This window comes from Sorex fumeus, unplaced genomic scaffold (assembly GCF_029834395.1).
Source record: "Sorex fumeus unplaced genomic scaffold, SorFum_2.1 ptg000018l, whole genome shotgun sequence".
NCBI classification, from domain to species: domain Eukaryota; kingdom Metazoa; phylum Chordata; class Mammalia; order Eulipotyphla; family Soricidae; genus Sorex; species Sorex fumeus.
The window spans coordinates 17584899-17607429 of record NW_026606075.1 but is presented as its reverse complement, the minus strand read 5'-3'; the positions used below and the strand labels follow the sequence as shown (position 1 = coordinate 17607429).

The following is a 22531-nucleotide window of genomic DNA, read 5'->3' as shown; positions in this document are numbered from 1 at the left end:
TGAAACAGAAGGAGAAAAGAAGGCAATGTAGTTAATACAGCTGATCTTTATGCATGTTGGCCACACCAAGTGATTCTTAGGCCTTACTCCTTGCTCACACTCAGGGGTCACTCCTGACAGGGTTTAGGGAATCACATAGGGCGCTCCGGATAGAAACCTCGCTGCAAGCAAGGCAAGTGCCCTACCAGTTGTCATATATCATTCTGGCCCCCCTTTTACATCTCACCAATAAGAGGAATATAGATAATGCAAATAGCTAAGACAGAGGAAGGGGAGTACGTACACTAGAAATGGGAATACGAGAAAGCAACCTTCTTTGGCATGACAGGATGGAAAGCATTCTTCCTTTGATCTCACTCACACCTGAGCCTAGTTATATGGCAGGAAAGTAGCAGTACTCCTCCAGGTGGCCTGAGAACCAAGGAGAGTAGCAGGGACAAAAGGACTCTTGGGGCCGTGGGCCTTGATATGCAGGCCACAGAGGCTGGCAACAGATTCCAGAGCATCAGGTGGAAGGATTGGACTTCAAGAGACAAAACCAGCCATGGACCAGTGTGAACATCGAGCAATACAACCAGCAAAATTTCAGCATGGACCTACACACACAGGGACCAGCAAGGAACTAGTGAGAGGCCCACAGAACATCAGTGAACATAAAACCATCTTCTTAAACCTGTGAAATACGTAACCATAGCCTCAAAGACACCAGAAGTTTTGTAGGCTAATTTTATATACAAAATTCAAAGACAGTCTCAGGAAACAAACCAACATGCAGTAACAGTACCGACAACAAACTAACTGAAGTCTAGCATTCATAATATATATTTACAATTAGAAAATGCACACATTCATTTTATTATGAGTAAAACATTACTGCTTCAAATAACAATCATCTTTTACTGCCATCTCCAGCCTTCTCTTAACTAAACAGAACCTTCTGTTACACATGGGGTTAAAGCAGATGGATACATTCTATTCTTAAGTCAAATTATCTATAATTTTCTTTACAAATACAACTTAGATGACATAAGAAAAATTTTAGTAAGTTAGTTGGGCTGGGGTATTAAAGATACATCAATCTACAGTTAGCACAACTATTTCCAAACACTTTTATTATTTTGTGGTGTGCAAGTTGTTAAAAAGAAATGTTCAGTTTGCAAGACATGCTCTCTAAAAAAGTAATTCCCTAAAGAGACATAATCATGGACCATATTTTATGCAGACATTTTAAGTAATATTTCCCAAACTAAGTTTGAGATTACATGTTTACATACCTCAAACCCAATCTTCATTCTTAACAGCTTTCAGACCTTAGATAAACCTACACCTTACTTACCCTATCTATAAAATGAAAGTAGCAAAACTGGTTCAGAGAAGTTTTATGAGAAACTTATGAATCTTACAAAAACACACTTCATACAATAATTTTCATTTGTTTATTATTCTAGTAATCCTATACTGTTATATATTTCTTAAACATCAGATGCTACAAATTTAAAAGGCAGAACATATAATATCTAATAACCTGGTTCAATAAAAATTCTTAGAGCAGTTTTTGAATGCCATATTATTCCAAATTTAATGATAGAGAGAGCTTTCATCAATTGAAGATAAAATGAAGAAACCAATTTTAAATTAAATTATGCCTGTTAAAGAATAGAAACTGGAGAATAAGGAGTCGAAAAGAAAATTAACATTGAAAATAAAATTAATATGGTATAGCTATGATAACTAAAAGAAAATAAGATGCTTAACATTAAAAGAGGGGAAATATTTTAAAGGCCCAACAATACTAGGGCTTGTTCATTAAAAAAAAAATGGTGTTTTTTTCCAAGCTGTTAAAACTTGTTTAATGAATGTAAAAATTATATATATAAAAATCACCAAAGATTCTTGAAAAGGCTCTTGTCAAAAATTATGCATTAGAAAGGTTATATCAGCAGTTGTAGGCTACATGCATCAGGCTAACGAAATATCAGCAGCACATAGGTGGCAGCGGAATTTCTGAGAACAAATGAACTCTCTCTGAGGGAGTTATTAAAAAGAGGATGAAAAAAAAAAAGCAGAGGGATAGCCAAACTTGAGAAAAGTCCACAATTAGCTAGAGCATGTACAGAAAGCTATCTTTAAAGGAGAAATGAGAATGTGCAACATATCTTAAGAGCTTAGTCCCTAGTGCATAGATAGTGAAGAGAGGAGCAGAATACTGAACAGAGGACAAGGAAGAAACAAATTTCTGCTTTGGAAAAAGTAGGGTAGGCTAGAGTAGAAAGTGAAATCAAAAGGTAGGTTTGGGCCTAGAACTTTATAGAATATTCCTCTCTAAAAGACTTTAGTGTTAGTCACTAAAATACTTGAATTATCTTGATAAATTCTACAACGTAAAACAATTATGGCCAGCAAGATAAAGGCAATACTGGTGAGTAAAGAAAGAAAAAGGGATGGAGATCGTTTATGTCTAAGTGCCGATACTCAAGGTGAGAGGAGTGGACATAGGAATGAAGAGTAAAGAAACTGAAGAGGCAATTAAGAGTCAGTATGACTCTATCATCTCCCAACTTTGTGGCCTTTTTATGATGATGATTATGAACTAATTATGATTCATTTGGGGAAGACAAAGGAAAAATTACAAGCAAGGTGTGTGTCAGAGATGCTTTTAGAAAATAGGTCTTAGTTTGGAGTAACACTGTTGTGTATAAAACTCTGAGGGTGGTCAGGGGTGGCCCTGACAACTCTTCCCCTGGCCTCCCAGGTTCTGGGTGGGCCTAGGCCACTCCCCCAGCCAGGGTGGCCCAGGCCCTGGGGCAGATGGCGGAGGAGACTAGGGCAAAGCTGGTGTGTTGATCAGATGCTGTTTATTCCATTCTCATCCCTGTTCACTCCTGTTCTCTCCTTCTCTCCCTGGCCCCCGATCTGGAACCCTTTTCTCCCTCTGGCTCTGACTCTGGATCTCAATCTGATCCCCCAGCCCCCTCTTACAGTCTAATTAAATCCCCAAAACCTTGAGGGGCTGGGCTTACACACAGGTGTGGTCACAATCAATAGGATTAAAGTTCTTTCCCTCAGGGGATGCTGCTTCTAGGACAGATTCTCCTTCAGCAGGATGACCCACCCAAGGGCAGAATCCCATGGGTGTGTTTCTCCTCTCCTTGTTCAACAAACATATAAGCATTTATAATATTAATAATTTTGTATGGACACAGTAAGAGATGCATTAAGAATCGCTCTCCTGGGGTCATCCTGATCTCAGACTCCAGTGCTCAGGCCAGATTAGTCTTTCCTATCCCTAGCAGGGTCCTAGTCTCGCCATTACTTTTGGATCATGACAGCATTTGTCCATGATCAAGCTCTTAACTTATAGTTAGGAATTGTGAAAAAAAAAAAAAAGAATTGTGGCACTTTGGCCAGGCCCAACTTGATGCCAGGGTAGCATATAGCTTACCACTTGCCCTGGTTCCATCCATTTCCTTTTTGGAACCCTGCTTTTGGGGGTTGCTAGGAAGTGAGGGCAACTAAGGCTTAAGTTGAGAAAGCAAATGTCCAGGAATGAATAATATTCAAAGCCAATTAAATCCCATGTTACAAAAGCATAATATTATCTTCTTGTGTCTACACAAAAGGACACTGTTTCAAAGTAAACTTTTCAAAAGGCATAAGGAGAGGAGAAAGGCAATATTAACTTATAATGTAAGTTCAGTGTCCTAGAAAGATCTGACCTTACAAATTAACAGACACTGATTAGGGGAATAAGCTGATTAACTGGTTGGGGAAGAGAGCATAGAGAAGTGGTTACAGACAAACAGAAGAACAGGAGTGACTTGGGAGTACTTTGATGGATGCCACCAGATAAACCTAAGCTCCTTGTGGCAAGGGAGAAAAGACAAAGCAATGTTATCCTACACTGTTGTATACAGGATGTTAAGGATGAATTATTATTATAATATCCTTAAATAATATTGGTGAGTTAATTACCCACAGTAATTATAAAAAATATAGCTTTAAGTCTTCTCTTATATTAATTGATGCATATAAAGTTTCAGGTCCTGCTGTCATTATGTTAAGATCATGTCTTCAAAGTAGCATATTTTCTTATAAAACTGCAATTTTACATCAGCTGAAGAATTTATTAAATAATCCTCTTCCATTCAGAAGAAAACCATATAGTTGGTTTTGCTTTGTTTTTGTTTTGTGATCAGACCCAGAGATACTCCAAGCTTACTCTGGGCTCTGGACTCAGGTCAGTCCCGGGTAAGTTGATGGGATCATATGGGATGTGGTAGATTGAACATGGGTCAAATGTATGCAAGACAAATACCCTACTCACTGAATTATCACTCTGATCCCCAAAACAAGCATATATTAAAAATTAATAGATTTTTCTCAGCTCTAATGTGAGTAACCAGTCATTAAGGGTCCAAATTCTAGTTTCTGAGGTTACAATTTATCTCCACTGTTATAAAAGTATTTTCTACAACCTAAGGTTTTCTCATTCAGGGCCTCTTTAAATAAAATGCTTAAAAATAAATGAATGAAAAAAACAAAAAAAATAAATGAATGCACACCCAGAAACAGGCATAATTATACTGATTGTATATTCCTGGAAATCCTACTTGCATGAAGAAACAGAGCATGAGCTTGCAGTGCCATTCTTATACAAACTTGTACCCTTATCTCCTCCAGATAGAAATGTAAACCATTTTCTACTCTCTGGCATGCTTCCTTGTGATAGCCTTCAGTCAATAATGGATAGAACTGTACTGTAGCACTGTTCTCCCGCTGTTCATCTATTTGCTCAAGCGGGCACCAGTAATGTCTCACAATAAACTGTGAGACTTGTTGTTACTGTTTTGTTATTTTTTTTGCATACTGAATATTTCACCGGTAGCTTGTCAGGCTCTGCCGTGCAGGTGAGATACTCTGGGTAGCTTGCCACGCTCTCCTAGAGGATGAGAGGAATTAAACCTGGGTCAGCCATTTGCAAGGCAAACACCCTGTCTGCTGTGCTGTCACTCCAGCCCAGGCAATAATAATCTCTCAAATTTAATGACCTCCTGATATGCTCAATCACTATGGATAATTTTTATCTAATCCTGGGTTTCATACCAATAGAATGCAGTTTTGAAGTCTGGTTTCATTTCACCCAATTCTACTACATGTGACATTCACTCATACAGTCATAGTGTTGCATGAAGTTTTATTCATTGCAAGATGAAAGTCCAGTGATGAATATAACAATTTATCTGCTCATAGTTGGTGGGCATTTGAGTTTTTTTCCCAATTTAGAAATTCATAATGTTGATATCAGCAATTATTTTATGACCCAGATTTTAATATTCTCATTTTTAAAGTTATAATTTCTTGTTTGTTCAAAAATAATTTCATCAGGTAGTACTCCTTTAAGTTAAGGTGTCACTTTCCTCAACAAATGGATAACAAGCACAGATGTACAATGAAAAAAAAATGAAATAATTTAAAGTATTCCAAATATATTGGAATATCTTAAACAGATGAGGCCAAGAGATATTACAGGGGTGGAGGGCACTTGCCTTGAACATTGCCCCCCTCTAACCAAGTAAATAAATAAAATTACATTTAAAAATATGTAAATCTAGTAAGTCTCAAAAGTGTTTTGAACAGAAAATGCAAAAAATTTGTCAGAAAATTATGTAATATACTGACACTAAAGGTCTATTTAATGACAGGATCGAAAATCTTGAAAACATGTGAATATATTTTAATATGTAGTTAAAATTACATAATTTCAATTTCTTTACCCTAAATGAAAAGTGTCAATATTTAATAGGTATCTTGGCACAGCTAATTATATTAAAATGCATACCAATTTAAATGTACAGTGCTAATACAGGTCCACTTATGTTAAAGAAAAAAAACAACTTCATTTTACCATTACAGATGAACAATTAGTTTTACATAAAAGTAAATGTTATATAATTTTTATAAAGGCTATTGATATGACAATATATTGATTTAGAAAGTAAAGATACAACAGCTTTTCCAAGAATCTGGGCCCTATACTACATAGTTCTTCCCTCTTCTAAAGAGAAGCTGAGACTGCCATCATGATCCCTGAAGAGATTTCTATAACTGTAATGCACTAGTAGTATTGATTTGGACCAGTGAAGAGTAGCAAAACATATTTCAAAATGTGACTACATTAATTTAGTACATCCACTTGAAAATACACCACTTCGGTATACTGATTATTTTATGCTATATGCATATGATAAACAGAAAATGCAGGAAAAAGGCTTTCTCTGAACTCTGAGTACAGGCCTAAAATAGCTTATCTTAAAGGAATTCAAGATTAATAATTCTCCCCTCTGCCAGGGAGATTTGTCAGCCAATGAAGACCGAGATTTATCATAAGAGAGGAGTCTCGAAGTTTATACCTGACACTTAGACAAACTATCACAGACTATCCTCCCATACATCTAACCTTCTAAAGAGCCATTTATTTTACTTAAAAATCATTTACTATCCCTTAAGAGTATAAATCTACTTTAATTTTCAGATTGAAGTGGGAGGTCTCCATTTTGATTTCCATCATCACATGATCCTCCAAGCACCGTTTGGGAGCTACTTATAGTACTGAGCCAGGAATAGCCTCAAACATACTCAGGTGTGACCCAAAAAGTACAAAGAAAAATGGCAAATGAAATTCACTCGAGTACAGCAGTTTATAGTAACACTAGAGGGGTCAAATTACTATGGATGGAAGAGAAAACCCACAGTTAGAACCAGGAAAGGGTCCAAATAATCTAATAATTTAAGATTACAGGGAAGGAGATAGGGCAGTGTCCAATGATAACTCTCTGCCAACAGGACCTGACTGACTCTGCTTGCTTTTATTTTGTTTTGGCTTTTCTTTGTGGGGTCTAACTGCTAAGGTACTACTGGCTACTCCACGATGTGAATGGAGAAAGGAGGGTAAAAGGTCATTCTACAAAGTGCTTAGGGGACCATGAGGTTCTGGGAATTGAATCAGAGGCTTCAGTATGCACAGCACAGGTTCCATTCTGAGTTATCTCTCTGAACCCAATCACATTTCTCTGGTGTTTATGGTGTTAGAAACACCCTCCTTACTGTCATGCCCAATTTGTCTATCTTATTTTCATTTAATTCATCTTTGGCTTTCATATATGCTTGAAAAAGAAAATTCATTTAAGACTAAGGGGAGACTTTTATTAATACATATATAAAGAAATATAAGTTAAAAGGCTTCTTAGATTTCATAAATTTTACTATGTTAGAAGTTATTAGGTCAATTTACCTTTGCAGAAAGGACTATTAATTTTCTTCCCAAAACACTTTGAAAGAAAAAGTCATAACTTAATCTTTCTGCAGTCTCTCTCATATTCTATAAAGTAAAATATTTAAAACTAATGAATCATAAATTTTCTGCAATGTTCCAATTTAAGACATTATAGAGCATAAATTTCTATTGTCTTTAAAACACCACTTGTAATTTAATGAATATCTATGCTTATTCAATTTTCTAAATGAATAGATTGCAGAAATTTAAAAAAATCTCAAGAAAATTACTAAGCTAGTCCCATTATTGAAGTAGTTCAAGATTTAATTTAAAATATAGATATATTTTGAATATTATGATTTTATGATAGTTATAAAGACTGGAAAATGGTTTTAAAAAGTGATGTACTATATGTTGACAATATACAAATATTTTCACTGTGACTTTTTATTTACCTCGGTTTAACAGAATCTGTGGCTATGATGAGCAAAGATAAAAGGCAAACTGCTCTACATCCAGTAAAATATGATAAGGAATTCAGTATGATAATCCAGTAGAAAACTTTCATTAAGCTTCTCAATGACTGAGACAATTGCTTGGGCTCAGCTCTGACTTTGTAGGTGCATATATATATATACATATATATATAGCTTTATACATATATATGTGTATATATATAATATATATATATATCACTGTCACTGTTCTCCCATTGTTCATTGATTTGCTCAAGCAGGCCCAGCAACCTTGTGAGACTTGTTACTTTGTTTGGCATATCAAATATGTCACGGGTAGTTTGCCACGCTTTGCCGTGAGGGTGAGATACTCTCGGTAGCTTGCCGGGCTCTCCGAGAGGGGCAGAGAAATCGAACCTGGCTCGGCCGGGCTGGCTGCACGCAAGGCAAACACCCTACCGCTGTGCTATCGCTCCAGCCCATATACACATATATGTGTATATATATATGTATATGTATACATATATATAGTACACACATATACCACAGTATCACGGTCCTCCCGTTGTTCATCAATTTGCTCGAGCGGGCCCAGTAACATCACCATCATGAGACTTGTTGTTACTGTGTTTGGCATATCGAATACGTCACGGGGAGCTTGCCAGGCTCTGCCGAGCGGGCAAGATACTATCGGTAGCTTGCTGGGCTCTCCGAGAGGGGCGGCGGAATCGAACTCGGGTCGGCCATGTTGGCCGCTTGTAAGGCAAACGCCCTACTGCTGTGCTATCGCTCCAGCCCCCTCACACATATATATGTGCATAGATATATATACATATATTTGTAAATGACTTGAAACTTCAAATATGAGCATCAAAATTCCTGTAATATGAATGTTTTAAAATAATATTAGTTTAGAGCTACCCTAACCCAAAGAAATCATGCAGCTGATTCTATTCCTAATTCTTGAGATTACAAAAGTAAGATCTGAATCAAAATCACAACCTAAATCATAATTTAGTAGTTATAAAGCTGGTATTAGCATACCAATTTTATGATTATCAAATCCAGAGATTTGCATTTGTTCAATCTCCTTTATACTATGATCTCTTATTTCCTGCCAGAATTTTAAAAAGAAAAAAAAATAAAATATGTTTCTAAGTTCAGTATAAGATGAACTATACTAAGCAGGTAAAAATTTAACATAACTCATAATACTGAAAAAGTTGTCATTTTCTTGTAATTGACACTTGAAGTTTCCTAAAGCTTAAGTGAATGAAAGTTACTCTAGCTATTGAATGAAAGTTACTCTAGCTATTCTAATTACTGCTTCAATTCTTTGCCATTTTAAGTGCATTCCTTATAAATTTGGAGTACTGAGCATCACTATGAGCTTGTCAGGAAGACAGACATCCAGGTCCTACCTCAATTGTCAGTAACTATATTTTAACTAGAGCTCTGAGAATTTATATATTCACTCGAGTTATAAAGTGTGGCAGTCAGCTCAGCATTAGGAATTCTGGAAAACTAGGAATGGAAATCGGTATCTGTGAGCTATATACTTTATGGAGTTCTTGTTGCCAATATGAGGCTGTTAGAATTGGAGCATTCTAACGTTCTTTGTGCCATATCTAGTAAGTACTGTGCAATTCTGATTCCAGCAGATTCAGCACTCCTTACTAATGTTAGAAGAAAGATAACAACACAAACTTTGGGCACAACAAATTCTGATTCCAAGTCACACCTTGCACCATATACAAAAGATAAAAAAATAAAGATTTCTTTTACACAGGTGTATCCACAAAAAGAAAAGTCAGACAGTACAGACATGACACTGCATCAGTTTTCTTATGAGGTTTGCTGAAGATTCTGTTAGAGGATCCTTATTGAGTTTCTCTTTTTTTCTGCTGTGCAACAAATTTGTGTCACAAGTGGTAAGCTAACATAAATCGAAATGGATATACACTACTAGAAATTTAAATATCCTGTCAATATATTATAACCATCTTAATCCTAGCAATATTAAGATTTTATTAACTGAAAAAAACTGTTTCATTTTGGTACTTGCTTATTGCATATTTTTCATTTTAATCCTGTCAACAATTTTGTATTCTTATATTTTAACCACATGTCCTTTAAATATTCGCTTTATTATTCCATTTGACAATCTCTGGTGTTCTTATATAATTTTTGAGTTCATCAATAAGATTGGACTGATGAACCAATTCTACCATCTTAGCATACACTTTTAATGTGTCCTACTTTTGCTGAGGAGCATTTTTTCACTCTTTTGTATTGACCTAGAAACTTCTGACCTGTTCCATAATTTCATTCATTGTTCTGATTGGAATAGATTTTTTTAAATCTTTCTTTATTCTTTTGTTTTGTTTTGAAGCCATACCCAACAGCGTTCAAGGCTTACTGGCTGTGCTCTGATATCACTCCTGGCAGGCTCAGGGGAACCCTATGTGGTTCCAGACATTGAAGCTAGATTGGCAGCATGCAAAGCAAGCATCCTACCCTCTGCACAGTCTATCAAAACAGGGACAGGTTTTTATTTTTTCCTTTTATTTGGTGGGGAGGGGTGCGTATTTGTCTGTGTTCAGGATTTACTCCTGGCTCTGTGCCCAGGGATCACATCTGATAGTCCTCAGGGACCATAGTTAGTGCTAAGGATCAATAACAAGTTAAGTGTGAGGAAGGTGAGCTCCTCTAAGCTGTACTATTTGTCTGTGGGAGAGAAATTTCTTTATTTCTATCAGTTGTTACTGTTTAGTTTAGTAGAAATCTGAGAATCAATATTTTAATCAGTGTGAGTGTGGTGCTAGGCAAACATCTTGTCCATTTCCAGATTAATTCAAAGATTTTTAAAATTTTTACCTGTGATAATTCATCTATTACGTGCAACGTCTTACCGGGGTGTTGCCTGGTTGCCTCTTTCTAATGTAAAAGACTGTGCATTTTTGTTATGATTATATACAATTAGCATTTGATGAGTTTTTTCTACAGATTAAATTTTATCTGCTTACAATTCCTTTGTGATGACTTTCCTAACATAATTATGTTTCTACTTTATTTTTATTTGTTTTGGTTTGTGATTAATCTACACCTGGCAGTGCTTAGGGCTACTCCCAGGTGTTTTCATGTGTTGCTCACAAGTGCTGAGCATTATAAAGAGCAGTGACTGGAAGCATGACTATAGGGCTAGGAGAGAGGGCAGTTGGGGTAGAGAAGGGACTATTATGAGAGGGGACAATGACGGTTGGAAGGGATGGCTCTGGGTGGGAGATGTGTACTGAACGTGGATAAAGGACCAAACATGGTGGCCTCTCAGTATCTGACTGCAAACCATAATGCCTAGAGAGAGAGAGAGAGAGAGAGAGAGAGATGAAAAGTGCCTGCCATAGAGGCAGCTGGGGGAGAGGGGAGAGGGTGAAGGCAGAAGGGATACTGGAAATGTGGGAAATGTACACTGATGGAGGGATGACTGTTGGAACAGAAAGGATCATTAAAGCTTTTAACTCTATCTCATGGTGATTCAATAAAAAAAAAGCATTAAATAGTAAAGGAGCAGTGACTGAATCCAGATCTACTGCACTTAAAGTATGCTCTGCATGTGTGCAGTTCGAGGGCTGTATCTTCAGCCCCATATGCTCCTTTTTCTTAAGCGCATGAATTATAGACCCTCCAGGATATCTGTTGGTGCTGTATTCTCTTAACTTCTATCTTTCTGAAAATACCTTTGATTTCTTTTTCACTATTATGATACTAGGATACAACTCTTGTTGCAGTACTCATCTCTGAGACAACTCATTATTCTATGAGTTCATTATTGTCTGTGTCCAGTTGTCACCACGAAAACATTAGAAGTAAATGCTACCTTTCTTTCATTCTTAGTCATCTATATTTTACTGCTGGTCACCTATAAATCTCTTTGTGTACAGCATTTTTAACTCTCTGTGCTGTATTTAAATATGGATCATTTATCTTCTCCTTTGTCTCTTATGATATGTGAATCTTTTATGATTTCTAGAAAATATTTCAGTTGTTTTAATTTTCAGTTTTGTTTCTTCACAAATTTTTCTATTTCCTCCTTCTAAATGCTCAATTAGACATATGTTGGAACTTAATTATCCACTACCTTTCTTAATTTGTCTTTGAATTTTTTTTAATCACTTTCCCTGTTCTACAATACATGTAATTACTTTAGATATATTTTCCTGTGGCCCAAATGTATTTATAATTGTATCTTCTTTGGAGCTTTTTGATTTCATATATTCATTTATTAAAATAATTCCACCTATGCTCTTTATGTCCATAGTTGCTTGAGATATAATTAGAATTTTTTAATAATTATATTGTCATACTTTCAACTCCTTTCTGGTTTGTATAGTGGTTTAAAAAGAGTAACACAAACATTTACTTTATATATTCCACATAAAATTACCTTATTGTCTATATTCTTTGTAAACTTGATTCTATTTTTTTATTTATATTGGGGTCAAAAACAGCAGTACTCAAGGATCACTCCTGGCATGCTCAAGGTAACACGTGTGTTGCTCGGGATCAAACCCATGTTGGATATATGCAAGGCAAGTGCCTTACCTACCATTTACCATATATATTATCTCTCTGGTGTCACAACTATTTGGTTTTACATTTTTTTGTTAGTTTGGGGGAAGGTTTATTTTGTTATTCAGTTTTTGGTAACTCTACATTTAAAGTTTATTTTTTTTCGTAGTGACTTATTTCTCTACAGAGTTTGTTTCCATTTCATGTTCTTTGGAATTTTTCTCCTGAGAACACTTAAGAGTTGTGAACAATATTTTTTTCTTACAAAGAGATTTTGCATTTACTTTTGTTATGCACTTGAGATAGCTACTTCTCATGACTTTATATTAAATTTCAAATTTGGTATTTTTGGGACCATACAGTGTTAATTTTTTCTGTAAAGGAAAAGTCTATAATTAGGAATTTACAGGGGTATGTTGATTTTTCATATTTTTACCTCTTTTGACTCCCTGGCAAGACTATGAACATTGGGTTTCTCTCTACTCGTCCCTGTGGGAAAATAGTCCAAATTCATCTCAGTTTGATGAGGGAATGTGGGATGAAAGTCTTTTCAGCACTTTATAGCATTCCAAGTAGGTTTGAAGTGGAGGCAATCTGTCGATTTAATAAGTGAATGAAAGAATGCTCCTCAAAGGAAATTTATATCCAAAGTGAAATATACCACTTCAGCACAATTCATTAGTGTTCTTTAGAAGTATTATTTCTCTTTGCTTTCACTAAAGAGAGAAGCAACAATGAATACAATTTTATTCCTGAAAAAAAGGATGGTAACATGAATATTTTCTGAAACATAACTATAGAAATATGTCATCATGTTAAATTAAACATTTTAGCCTATCTCAATAATAATCTTTGTGAACATTAATGCCACGGTTATATTAATTCAACAAAAATTCTTCCATGATTACCACCCCCCTTTCCTCCATTCCTTTCTCTGGAAAAGATGTGGCTATTACCATAGTAGAATGAGTTTTAAGACCCCAAGGGAACAAACCTTTGCATATCCGCATTGAGTGGTATAATTCATCTAACCATAAATGCTTTGGGTGACTTCTGATCTCTGAAACTAGAATTAAATATTTCTGAAATGGAGGGATGATTCATATATGCCTAGGGTCTTTTCCTATATATTGCAAATGGCTTGGCAGACATGCAAAGTTCATGCCTCTGTCTCTTCTCTATGCCTGTACTTCAGTGTAGAAAACGATAGGTTTCCTTAACTGAAAGAATACCAGAATATGGCTGAGATCAAATGCCTCCCATCAGTAAAAGAAATGCAGCAAGCTGTATTGAATGAAATTTAAGTAACTAGAGGTGGTTCATATAGAAACTCTCTGTATGTGTAGGATTCTTTCAGTTGGGAAAAAGATGAAGAGGCAGATACTTGTAATGTTTCTTACAATACCTAAGTTTTCCGTAGGGATCTTCCAACTTTGTTGCCTGTTTGACCCTTTAGTATGAGATCAACTTCTAAGATAAGTACAGATCTTTGCCCCAAAATCCTCAATATTAGTCCTGAAAAGCTCTCAACAAAGAACCTCTCCTACTATTGCTGAAACTGTACTATCTGAGTACTAACAGACTTTCTGCTAAGTATGCCAATTCTGTACATCTCCTTTTATGATAAATGCAAAAGAATATATGTGCTTTGATCACAGAAAAACAACTATTCACTTTCTTCTTTCCTCTTGATAACAACAGAGGCATGAAAAGAAAATAGCCTCTTTTTTCCCTTCCATAATAACGACTGTTTTGTTGAACAACTTGGATGCTGCCTCTCTTTGCAAAATGCTATCAATCTTCCAACTATAGAAGACAGGAAAACTGAGCTAAAAGTTGCACAACTTCTGTTAAATTTGCACTGATATGTTTTGTAATAGTAAGATTTCTCCTGAACAACCAAGATCAACATTTCAACTTTATTTTCTAGTTTTGCTAAAGTAAGATTCTTTAGTTGATGTGTATTCTTTAGTTGAATTATTATAAAAAATAACTCAGACTGTTACATTTATGAATGATATAACATACACCTGTTTGCTATGAAAGACACGCAGTGTTCTTAAGCTTTTCACTGCATTCTATGCTGTGCTGCCACATTGGTAGCTCATATGGAAGCTGACATGCTGATTATATCTCCTGTCATGTATATTTTATCTATTATCTTTTATCTATTATTGCAGTTAATATTCTGTTGTTACCTAAAAATTTATAAATTTCTGTTTACATAAATTTGCCCCCTCATTGTACTATATAAAATATTTGGCAACTGTTTCTAGCAACTGGGGCTCATTACCAGTTCTATAATAACAGCCAAAAGTCAATTAAAATAATAACAAATATATTGGTAAAAATTTCTGCATTTTCACAGTTTTTTTCACATATTAAATGTACTACAAAAGAAGGAAACAAGGTCATATTATCTCTTTGCACAAATCCAAAAGAACTGTATAATTATTATATTACCTATGAAGTCTTAAACATTTTGCAACTTTTTATGCGTATTACTTCATCACCACTGTCATCCTACTGATCAACAAATTACTAAAGCAGGTGCCAGTAATGTCTCTATTCCTCCTATCCCTGAGTTTTAGCAGCCTCTTTTTACTCGTCTTTTCCCAATGACTGGAGGCTCTTTCAGGGTCAGGGGAATGAGACCTGTTGTCGTTACTATATTTGGCATATCGAATATGCCACAGGGAGCCTGCCAGTCTGCCCGTGTGGGTGGGATACTCTTGGCAGCTTGCCATACTCTCTGAGAGGCCATTTGTGGAAAATGGGTAGGGAGTGTCATTAGTCATTAATGTGTTGCAGTTGTAAAGCAGCCTGGAGCATGGTGGCGGTTGGGTAGTTGAGGTTGACTGCTGAGGCTGGGTCCCTTGGGGCTGAAAGAGCTCTCACCCACCCCACAGCCTGGCACGGAGTCTGGTGGCATGGTTCTGGGAGCCTCATTTTATACTCCCATGTGGGAGGAGTATCCGTGAGTTCTGGAGGGTGGCCACTGAGGAGATCGATTATCTGGTGCCAGCAGGGTGTGGCTTATGGGTGTGATCCCTAAGTCACCAGAGACTGGGGGATGCAGGCAGAGGATCTCTATTCCGGGGTCCCATTGAGTACAGAGTCAAAAGTCATGAGATTCTGCATTAGCTGGGTTCTGTGGGACTTCATTAATAGTGAAGCTTGGTCTGAGCATCTGGAAAGCAGCCTGGAGCATGACTGTGATTGAGTAGTGGAGGTCGGCTACCAGGGCTGGGTCCCTTGGGGCCGGGAGAGCTCTCATCCACCCCACAGCCTGGTGCGGAGTCCGGTAGCATGCTTATTACTCAGATTTTTTCAACAAATTTCATTGTAGAAACACATTATTATCATGTTGCTATTCTATAAACATATAAAATATCAAAGCATAGACATACCTAGACATTTAATCACCTAAAGTTGCTGTTAGAAATTAAATACATAATTTTATAGGAACATATGCTATGAATTATTAAGTTCTGATATTTAATGCTAAAATTTATCCCAAATAAATTTGAAATATGAGCAAGAATGATAAATAGAGAGGCTAACATTACCATAAAACTGTCCATCTCTTCTGAGTAAATAGTGGCTTTTCATCATTAGTGTAAGAAGTTTTTGTCCTAAAACTGGTTTGGAATGCTTAGAAGTTAGAAGTTTACTTGATTGTATTCTACATTCAATTAGGTGATAAGACACAAGTAAGAGTAAAATGGATAGACAGAACCTCATCTAGATGGGGTTCAACACTATAGTGAACAGTTGAAAATGCTCCCCAGGTATAATTGGCTGCCTTTATGATTTAGTACTTAAAAATCATTCAATAAAGCTTTGGATAGCTGGTGTTAATGCTTAAATTAGACAATCTGAGTTTCCTGTGCCCACAATTTTGTTTTGTAAGGTATTAAAGGTATTTTCTGTGAGTAAAAAGTGGAATTTTAATCTATCCATGTAATTGTTTTGACAGATTTATGACAATTATAGTTATCAAATTTATGCTAAATGTTATTTTTAACTAAGTTTATGGTATAGAGACTAAAGAAATAGCACAGAGGATCAGTTGTATGCATTGCATGTGGAAAACACTCGAGTTTTTAAATCTCTATCTAACATGACATAGAACCCCGAGCATTACCAGGTGCCTCTCTGTAGGATCATATATTATGCTGGGATGACCCAGAGCGTCCCAAACAACTTAGGGCCCTAGGCACAGGTATCTCTGGTCATCGCTGTGAAACTGCTGTCATTAAACTGCTGTCTAGGTTAGCCAAAAAATCACTTGGAGGGGACACAAGGTCTAAACACCACTTGGGATGTCCATGTTCAGGGATCACACTTGGTAGGTCTCACAGGGCTCTGTGGGGTGTTGGGATTGAACCCAGCTGCTCTCAGGGCAAGTACCCTACCTGCTGTACTATTGCTCGGGCCCCAGGACTGCATTATTTTAGCATCCTAATTCAGAAATGATTCCTCACACTCAGTTATCTTTCTGTTTCAATCTTAAATAAGTGGTCAGTAAAAATATCTAGATGAGAAGCTGGAGTGATAGTACAGCAGGTAGGGTGTTGACCTTGCACGCGGTCAAACTGGATTCAATTCCTGACATCCCATATGGTTCTCCCAAGCACTGCCAGGAGTAAGTCCTGAGTACAGAGCCAGGAGTAACCACTGAGCATCACTGGGTGTGACCCAAAAAACAAAAAAACAACAACAACAAAATCTAGATGAATACAGAATCATTAAACATGTCATCAATATGACTAACAGAGGAATTAAGTTATCTGTAAATTATCAATAAAATTAGTTTGCCTTTCCTTTTATGTATATTGGGTCTCAATTCTGCTTAAGTATTAAGGAGAGAGGGTCACTGTGGACACATCTGTAAGTGCCAACCATCTGCAGATAGCAGAGTTGCCTTTAGCTCAAAGCAGCAGCAAGTGCCTTTGGCTGATGGCCCCAGAATACTGTGAGAGAAAGAGAAGTGGTTTAGAACAGAGCTGGATTTCTAGATATTACAGCTATTTTATTTTACTTTGCTTCCTCCCTGACATTTACCTTCAAAATACTTTCATAAGAAATGTTAAACGAATATTTCTCTATATACTATTTTTTTTCATTAGCAGTAAGGCCCACCTGGGTTCCTGGATTTTTCATTTCTGTTTTTTGCCAGCTCTCCTGCACACATTCATAAGTAGAGAAATGGATTTTCAGCAAAAACTTGATTTTTGAAAAGTAGTAGTATTAGTATATGAATCCAAAAAATGATTGAACTACTTACTTCTAGAGTTAAAGGCAAACTGGAAAGTATGTTATGAGGCAAAAGTATAAAAGTCTCTCCAGCCAATGTATAGAGGAATAGTGGCTGACTGATAGAGGAGGAAATCTAAAATCAATCTTTCTAAGAAAATAAGAAGAACAGACTACTGTGTTGGTTGATTTCCTAATTCATATTAAAGATAAAAGCCATTACAGAGACTTCCAAGTAAACTTCTGATTACAGAATTTTCGGCTTTCATTGCAAAATTTTATGAGCTCAGGTTTGCTGGTTTTCCTTACTAAACCTATTTAATAGGTCTCCCCACTTTGTATGTAGAAGTTGTGCCTCATCTTAACTGGAAGAGAATAAAGTTCTATGAAAGGAAGGTCCGGGGTAAATACAGTTGTATTTGAGTTATTATTATTTGTCATTAACACAATAAAAATGGCATACAACACAAAGAATTTCTTATGGTAAATATCCTCTGGGATTTCCATTATCCTATAATGCACTTATTATACATTCTCAAAGATCAACATGAAGAAATACAAACAATTCAATTAACATACAGGAAGACTAGAGGACACTTCCATAGAAATAGCCATATACATATTTCAAGAGGCATATGTAAAAGTGTCCATCATCAATTATGATCAGGAATATGCAAACTGAAGTGACAATCATCTTACACTAGTGACAATGGCATACATCAAAAACATTGCAGACAACCACTGTTGGTGAGGAGCCAGTGAATAAAAGGTATCCTCTTTCAACATCTGATGGAAATGATGTCTGGTTTAGCCTCTGGAAAACAATATGAAGAGTTCTCCAAAAAGTAGGAATAGGGCATCCATGTGTTGAATAATTCCATTTCTTAACATCTAGTCCAACAATACAGAAACATTAACTTAAAAAGATGTATGCATACCTATGCTCTTTGTAACATTAAGTACAATAATCTGAATATGGAAACAAGCCAAATGTCCAATGACAGATAAATGGATTAAAAAGTTTTGGAATACATCCACAATGGAATAGCACTCAGTTATAAGAACAGATGAAATCTTAATGTTTTCTCCAACTTGGAATGAAGAAGAGAACATAACATTAAGTGATATAAATCAGAGAAAGAACAAATACCAATATCAGTGACTTGCAATATATAGAGAGATAAAACAGGGAATGGAGAATAACAAATGATGACAAACTCTTTCTTGACCTTTCATTAGAAAACTGATTACCAGGCAATTGGAGGAGCAGTTAGGAAGAAAGGACAATGCAGATTAGAAGCAATATAATATAAGGGCTATTGTAATCATGTTACCCAAACTGCAATACTTATGTATATAAAAATTAGGAATAAAGCTGAGTGAAAATTCATCAAGAAAAAGAAAATTATCCAAGATATCATATAATAAAGGCAAGAATTGATACATATCTCTTTATCTTTAAAGGAATAAGCAACAATATAACTACTTACATTCAGTAACAGGAAATGTAGTCTTTATCCTTTTGTAAATAAATCAAGATATGAATATATATTTTCAGCAATATTACTATTTCTACAAGTTCTTTAAAAATTATTGTAGGCATTTAAAAACTATCAATAGTGAATATAAACAGAATATCACCAAAGTACATATTGTTTATGCAAATTGAAATTTATGTATAATAAATTAGATCATAAAAAGAAAAAGCATCACTCCCTAGGGATAAATAAGGATAAAAAGAAGAGCATTATAGTTATAAAATCAACAATTTGCTGATAATTTTGAAAATCCTTAAGAAACTGCAAGTCACAATAAAGTAATTAGTTATGCTTCTTAATAATCAAAAAACATAAAGATCATGTTACTCTATGTAAAAAATAAATTGAGACTTCCTTATGGTAATAAAATTCTGGTTTTCAATTTTGTTTCTTAAATCTTTCAAGCATAAATTCTTCATTAATCAATAGGCACCCAAGGTCTTAAGTGAATAATCAAGTACAAAATTAAAATTCATGAACACTATGCAAATATATAGTGCTGAAGAGTACAAAACATGGAAAAGATATTGATTGATACAAATTTATTCAAATCACTGTATCACTGCATCACTGTCATCTCGTGGTCTTCGAATTACTCAAGCGGGTGCCAGTAACATCTCTATTCCTGCCAGCCCTGAGATTTTAGCAGCCTCTTCTTACTGTCTTTTCCCAATGATTGGAGGCTCTTTCAGGGTCAGGGGAATGAGACCTATTGTATTACTGTATTTGGCTTATCGAATACGCTACAGCGAGCTTGCCAGACTCTGCCCTGAGCCAGTGGGATACTCTTGGTAGCTTGCCAGGCTCTCTGAGAGGCATAAATGGGTAGGAAGTGTCTTATAATGTATCTCGCGGCCACTTCCCAGTGATCCCTAAGTCACCAGAGACTGGGGAAGCAGGCAGAGGATCTCTGATCCAGGTCCCATTGATACCAGAGTTCAAGGTCACAATGTTCTGCATTATCTGGGTTCCATAGGGCTTCATTCTTGAGTGAGGTTTTGCTTGAGCATCCAGAAAGCGGCCTGGAGCATGACAGTAGTTGGGTAGTGGGGGTCTGCTGCCCTTGGGGTGGGGAGGGCTCTCACTAGCCCCAAAGTCTGGCACGGAGTCCGGTTGCATGGTTCTGGGAGCCTCCTTTTATGCTCCCATCTAGGAGGAGCATCTGTGAGTTCTGGAGGGTGGCCCATGAAGAGATTATCTAGTGCCGGCAGGGTATGGCTTATGGGTGTGATCCCTGAGTCACTGGAGACTGAGGAGAGCAGGCAGAGGATATCTGATCCTGGTTCTGTTGAGTCCAGAGTACAAGGTCACAAAGTTCCGCATTCAAATACTGACCAAAAATGACTGGCATATGATATGAAGAGTTTAGTCACAGTCATAGTCCTCCCATTGTTCATCGATTTGCTCGAGCGGGCCCAGTAATGTCTCCATCATGAGACTTGTTGTTACTGTGTTTGGCATATAGAATATGTTATGGGTAGCTTGCCAGACTCTGCCGTGCGGGCAAGATACTCTCAGTAGCTTGCTGGGCTCTCCAAGAGGGGCAGAGGAATCGAACTCGGGCCGGTCATGTTGGCTGCTTGTAAGGCGAACGCCCTACCGCTGTGCTATGAAGAGTTTATATTTAGAAAATTTAGAAAATTCTCTCACTGGTGTATGATGGGAGATTTTTTTTTAATTCAGAGATATGGATGTAACATTTTAGGAGCTCAGGTAAATGGAGCAAAAGTCATGACAATTGCAACAATAGTGCAAAAATTGCAAGCTGTTTCTTCCTGCCCAGAACAGAAGTTGACATCAATAGACCAAATTTCTTTCCTCCTGAATCTTTTCACACTATGAATGATGTCCTTGCACAGGGGCCACATGGAATGAATGAAGTATTTTATTCCTCGGATACTTTGACTTTAAGAAGATAGTTTTCTCACAGAATACAAACATCAGTCCAAAAAGCTTTCTTCACTTTATTCTCAATCCAATCATACCCATTTGCAATTTTTTTTCAGTCTTCAGCTTTCAATTTCTCATCTGCCTTTTCAGAGGTAAATATCTAATAATCAATTTTGCAGAACTTCAGAGATGCAGTATTTGTTCTTGGCAGAAATGATGCAAACAAACCTCATTCCTATTTCACTTACCTTGAGTCTCAGTAACATGAAATTCCGTAACATTTTAACGACATCCTCAAATGTTTGGGTTTTTTTTTCTTGTAGTCACTTTTATTTCTACTTTAAAAAATCATTTTCCTCAAGTATCATCATTTTTGGGGCTAGAGTGATAGCACAGTGGTAGGGCATTTGCCTTGCGCGCAGCCGGCCCTGCCAAGCCAGGTTCGATTCCTCCGCCCTTCTCGGAGAGCCGGCAAGCTACCAAGAGTATCTCACCCACACGGCAAAGCCTGACAAGCTACCCGTGACATAGTAAATATGCCAAACATAGTAACAACAAGTCTCACGATGGAGACGCTACTGAGCCCGCTCGAGCAAATCAATAAACAACGGGAGGACCGTGACCATGACAGTGATCATCATCATGTTTACTTACCTGTTAAAATACGCTTCTGTCAAATTCTCTATTAATAGTGGTTATTTTGGTTTTGAACAGTCTAACAAAGCTTAAATATTTCATACACATTCTTTTTTTTTCCATGCCATAGACATATAAACTAAATTTGAGTCAAGGGACTATTAAGTCATTTTAAAATATAATTTGCAGTTCAGAAAACATAACATAACCTGACCAAAAATATGAATAAAATATTCCAATAAATCAATTTTCATTGTAATTCTCTCTCATGATGCTGTTCTACCAAAACTAAAAAGACGTCTAATAATTTCAGATAAGATAGTGCTCAACTGGTCTCTGCTATTAAAATACCAAGAGGATGGCAATCCTGTTAATATTTGAATAGGAGTTGTAATTCAGAGAGGTCATGTAGGTAAAGAGTGTCTTGAGAAAAAGTTATTTTTGTAATCTTGTAATCGCAGCCTGATTCTAGTGGTTACTGACTCTACTACCAGCATAAAGTAGTCTACTTAAAAAGCGTATTGTAAGGGAGCTTTCTACATAATAAGCATCTTTATGGTCAAACATAAAATCATGTAATGATTCCACTCACTAACTCCCGGGATAATTTTTATAACCCCATGATAACTAAGACAGTGAACTCACTATCTAGATTTGAATCTTATCCTACCACTTCTTGTACAGTTAAACCCAAAAGCTTGTCTTTTCTAGTGCTCTACTGTTTCTTCAGACAAATGGGACTAACAGGGCCATCAATTGTGGAGAGATACAATCATAATTAATGAGAAGATACATTTACATCTCTACATGCAATTTCTAAGTCCAAACCCCCAGTAATCGTCAGTCTTTATAATTATCACATGAAACATTGCCAGTGACTTTAGCAGGAGGGAATTTTCTGATTTTTTCCC

At 36.4% G+C, this 22531-nt stretch overlaps 1 protein-coding gene across 2 annotated transcripts in view; it reads right to left on the bottom strand.

The window, feature by feature from the left end:
• The window catches only part of EDIL3 (EGF like repeats and discoidin domains 3), a 489148-nt gene that overhangs the window by 403390 nt on the left and 63227 nt on the right, over positions 1–22531 (bottom strand). The gene's annotated exons all lie outside the window — the stretch shown is intronic.